Below are 5,216 nucleotides of genomic sequence, written 5' to 3'. Positions count from 1 at the left end.
GGAAAGAGCCTGTGTGGAGCCCGCCTCTGATGAGCCGGGAGCTTCCCGCTTCGCTTTTAGCCAATCAGAGATAGTGTGCAGGGGGCGCGGTGGGACTGGGCGGAGTCCGGGCAGGAACGGGTCTGTCTGAGCAAGTTTGCGTGACCTAGGTTGGGGCGACAGAGTCCTGCAAAGCAGTGTGATTTTGGATCGTCCTGCCTTCTCCGGGCAGGATCTTGGAGGCCTTAGGCTGATTACCGCTACCGACCTGGAGCAGGCGATGCGGCTTTCCACGTTGTCATAGGCCCAAGCTTTCAGAGTGTGGTGGGGGACACCTGGGATAACTGCCTTTCTGTTACCCTCCTTGCAAGAGTGAGGATATCCTAACTAGGCAACTGTGTCCCTCTGGTTAGCCATCTGCGGAGAAAGCACTCCAGGGAATTGCATTTCCACCAACCAGAGTAGAAATTTGTTTTCGGGGAAGAGATTTCAGAGATCACCTTGCAGGACTGAGGACAAGATAGTGATGGACGGGTCCACACCTCTACCTTCACTGTTCAGCTTCATATTAAGTCTGGCTCTTTACTTAAACCTTAGCTTCATATTAGGACTCAGAAGATAAGACTTCTCTTTGTCCCTCTTCCTAATGTGGCCATATTGAATAAATCTCCTTTTTCTATATCTTACCATTACCTGTTTAATTGGCTTATTAAGGATGGTGACTAACCTGGTTTATTAGATTCTCGGAGCCCAGGGTCTGACTCTCAATTCTAGTTAACAATAGGGAGGATCAATCCAAGCCTTGACATAGAGACAAGTTCGCTACCACTGAACCCAGCCTCCCATAACTAAAATCGAACCTGCTATCCTCCCAGGGTTGAAGCCCAAAGGCAGGCTCAGCCCAGCAGCTAAGAGGGGCCTCAGAGCAGGAGCGTGTGGGTTCCAGCAGTGTGGAGGGAGCAGAACTCAGGACGAGTGATCCTCTGTGCTCAGTACTGAAGCAGAGACCACTTTGTTCATCAGCTAGAGGCCAGCAAGGCTGACATCCTCCCCATTTGCCCTGGTGCAGAAATGAGTTTGGCCATGTCCTTGGGTGGTAGAGGAAGACACCAGAGCCGCTGACTTAGCTTTGCTTTTTCTGCTGCTGGAATTGGGCTGGATTCTTACTGTTGGGTTCGAGGTAGAAGCCGAGAAAACTTATTTCAGACGGGGAAGCTTAAAAATGAAAGCTTTATTCTCTGAGCGCTCAGGGAGGCAGCCAGTTCAGGACCTGAAACATGTCCCAGAAAGGATATTGTACAACATTTTAGAAGGATGGGAACACAAAGTGAGAAGTGAACTGGGGTGAGCTACAGTGTTATCCAGTTGTATTTTGTTTGACATTTTGGCTTAAGCAAGGGAATACTCGCTGGAGACTGGGCAGAATCCGGGAGACATGGCTTAATTCATTCTCCTGGACATTAGGTCTGGAGCTCAGAGTGATAAGGGGACAAAGGAGCCGGTCAGCTGCATGTAGTTAATTAGGGCAGAACAGGTGATTGGGTATATATTTTTATAACTTATGCACCTTGGTTTAGATAACAGCAATTTCTATATTTTCTACCAGTTAACAGACAATTAAGAAAACATTTGGAGAAGTGGGGTAGGTGTTCACTCCTAGGTTGTTTGACCCTGCCAACAAGATGGAGAAGTTGTCCTTGAGATGGCTGGCCTCAACAACTGCCTCCTTACAAGGTGTCCCTGGGATGCCTGCATTTAGACAGCTGTTTACAACAGAAGCTGTTCAGCGATAGGGAAGTCCCCAGCTGCCCTAGGGCCTGGTACATTGAATTTAGTTTTCCCCTATAAATGATAATCTGTAAACAAAATATTAGTACTCAGAATAAGTTTCTTTGGCTCCTTCCCAACATTACCCTTGTCTGGCTACAGTTTCCTACAGATAAGTCCTTCCTTAGAACTTCACCACATGGCCCTGGATTTAGCAACCATTGTTAGAGTGGCTTGTTTCAACCAATGGCAGGACATGTGGCTGCCCCCCCCCTCGACCTTTCTGCCCTAGGAACTAACCCAGGGCCTGGCATGCTAGCTAGGCAAGGGGCTTCTACCAGCAGCTAAGTTCCCCCATGCCAGGGCACAGCTTGCACTGGATTTGTTGTTGGGCTTTTTTTTTTTCTGCACTAATGTGTATATTTTAGTTTGTGACTTTTGCCTGAAATCTGGGATTGTTTTAAATTACATCCATATATAGTTAGATAATCTCTGTTTTATTTCATTAGCAGTTTAACTCAAGTATAATGAGTAGACTGTAACATTTGCCCATTTTTAAGAATACAAGTGTATGATTTTTAGTTTACAATGTTTACATTTACAGAGCTGTGTAACTGTCACCATGATATAATTAGGAAATTGACATTGTCTTCATTGTTGGCTGGGGATTTTTTTTTGGGGGGGGTGGTATCCAACCCAGGGCTTCTACTATGGTTAAACATGAGTTCTACTAATAAACTACAGCTCCAGCCCCTCCTTTACTATTCTTTGGAGGGGGGAGCTTTTTTAAAGACAGGGTTTCTCTGTGTAGCCTTGGCTGTCCTGGAACTCGATCTGTAGACCAAGGTGGCCTCGAACTCACAGAGATCTGCCTGATTCTGCCTCCTGAGTGCTGGCATTAAAGCAAAGAAAAAGAGAGAGAAAAAGTCCTGGAGAGATGGCTTAGTGGTTAAGAGCATTTGGAGCTTTTGAAGAAGACCCAGGCTTGGTTCCCAGCACCCACACAACAGATTATAACCACCTATAACTCCAGTTCTAGGCAACCGAACTTCCTCTTCTGACATCCATGGCTCCTGCACACACAAATTATACAGACACAAATAAGGATTTTTTTCTTCTTTTCATTTTCTCTTTAAAGATTTATTTATTTATTATATGTAAGTACACTGTAGCTGTCTTTCAGACACACCAGAAAAGGGCATCCAATCTCATTACAGATGATTGTGAGCCACTGTGTGGTTGCTGAGATTTGAACTCAGGACCTCCGGAAGAGCAGTCAGTGCTCTCAACCACCAAGCCATCTCTCCAGCCCCCAGAGATTTTTAAATGCAAGAAAATGGTCTCATAAATTGCAGTTAGTGTTTCTGGGGAATATTGCATTTCAAAGAAGATTTTCACTAATTTAGCTACTTTGTTGGTGAGAAAGAGGCCCAAGCTTCATTTAACAGGTAGGGAAATGGTCTTAAGCCAAGGCACAAAGCTAGGACTAGGTTAGGCTCAGAACCTTGATCCCTCATCCCTATGGCTATTGCCTCTGTCATTTAAGCAGACTGGTTTTCAGCTTTGTATGACCTGTATAATTCATTCATCAAACAAGTAACTGTTGAACTGCCATTTCCTGCCAATAATTCTGCTCCAAATGCTGACAGCACCTGAGAGAGCCAAGCATCACAGTAAATTATATTCTGGTGGAGGATACAAACATTAATTAAATATGTAATTTTAGAGATGAAAGAAAAGCCATGTTATTATTTATTTATTTTTCTGTGCTAGGGACAAAAGCTAAGATCTTGTACCCGGTGGGAAAATGTTACACTGGTTGCTAAGTGACACCCCTAGCCCAAAGACATGCTATTTTAAAAAAAGTCAGATGAGCCAGTATGTTAGTAACTTTTCTGTTACTGTGATAAAACACTATGGCCAAAGCAATTTATAGAAAGAAGGTTTTATTTGGGGCTTATGGTTTCAGAGGGTTCATCACCATCCCAGGAAGCATGACAGCAAGAGCAGCAGCTATGGGCTCACATGTCAACCCCTTAACAGGAAGCCGATAATACACAGGAAAAGGCAAAAGGCTTTAAAACCTGAAAGCCTTCCCCCAGGGACATAACCTCCTTCAACAACGCCATACTTCCTAATCTCCCACTAACTGGGAAACAAAGTATCCAACCATCGGAGCCTTGGAGGGCTTTCAATCCACCACAGTCAGGCAGAGTAGCATGCACCAGGGAGGCAGAGGCAGGTGAATCTCTGAGTTTAAGGCCAGCCTGGTCCACAGAGCAAGTTTCAGGACAGCCAGGGCTTCACAAATCTTTTCTTGAAAAACAAAAAGGAAAACTGAAGGCAGGGGGAGCGAGAGGGAGAGCGCACTAAAAGGATAGGTGCTCATATCAGAAGGGGATGGGAAATGATATTTTAATGGGTTTTACTGTGGAAGGTTGAAACTCACACAACACACGTGCTAGGCAAGCACACAGCCAATGTTCCCCACGCTCAGTCTAAGTGCCCTGCTTACAAGTGTAGTAAGAGAAGTTTCTCTGGGCATCTGGTGGGAGAGACACCTGACTCAGTGGGGGAACTTGGGGTGTGAGAGAGAAAGCAAGGACTTGACCTGAGTGACTAGGCAGGTAGAGCTACCATTTTAACTTTTTTTGGTGAAAGGATCATATTGGGGGACAAGACTCTCAAAGAGAATCGATTAAATTTAAATTTAAATGTTCTTAGATGCCTCCTGGACATCTAGTCCCTCGAACATTTCAATGTTTAGAATTCCAGAAGATGGGAAGGGGAGACGGCCCCATGGGTAAAACCACATGCCATGCAAGCCCGCCAACCTGAGTTCCAACCCAGACCCAAAGTGAAAAAGCAGGGTGCAGTGACCCGGAGTTCTTCCTGTGAGACGGAGGCAGGAACAAGAGAGATACATAGAAACTGGACACCCCAGAAACAATGGAAGACTCTGCCTCAGAACAGGGTGGAAAGAGAGAACTGACTCCTGAAAGTTATCCTTTGACCTCCACGCGAAGGTTTGGGGTACACACACACATGTAATGTCAGAGTCCAGCTGCTACTCAGGCTACAATACCACACAGCTAGCTGTTCTGCCCCTGTCTCAGTCACCCACTGGCGCACTGCTGAGACCCTGTCTATGCGTCTCTAGCTAAAACTTCGAGGCAGCAGGAGTGCGTTTACATCCAAGTGGGTCTGAGTGGGCTACACGTCCTACTTCCCACCTCCTTCTCTGGCTCTTGCCTGGGAGTCAGAGGACCTGCCCCCAGGCTTGTGCCTGTACCCATCCTCAGTGAAGTGTAAGAAGAGAATCCCGCTTCTGCCTCCTGAGCCCTGACTTCCTCTCTTCAGAGTCCTCACCGTGCAATTTCATCTCCGGTCCTGGAGTCTTAACTCCTGTTGTCTCTATTTGTCTGTCCATGGCACTGATGGCTCTTCTTCTTTTTTTTTTTTTTTTTTTT

Source organism: Mus pahari, chromosome 7 (genome assembly GCF_900095145.1).
Source record: "Mus pahari chromosome 7, PAHARI_EIJ_v1.1, whole genome shotgun sequence".
Taxonomy (NCBI): domain Eukaryota; kingdom Metazoa; phylum Chordata; class Mammalia; order Rodentia; family Muridae; genus Mus; species Mus pahari.
The sequence above is the reverse complement of the archived record's forward strand: the minus strand, read 5'-3'. Positions refer to the sequence as shown.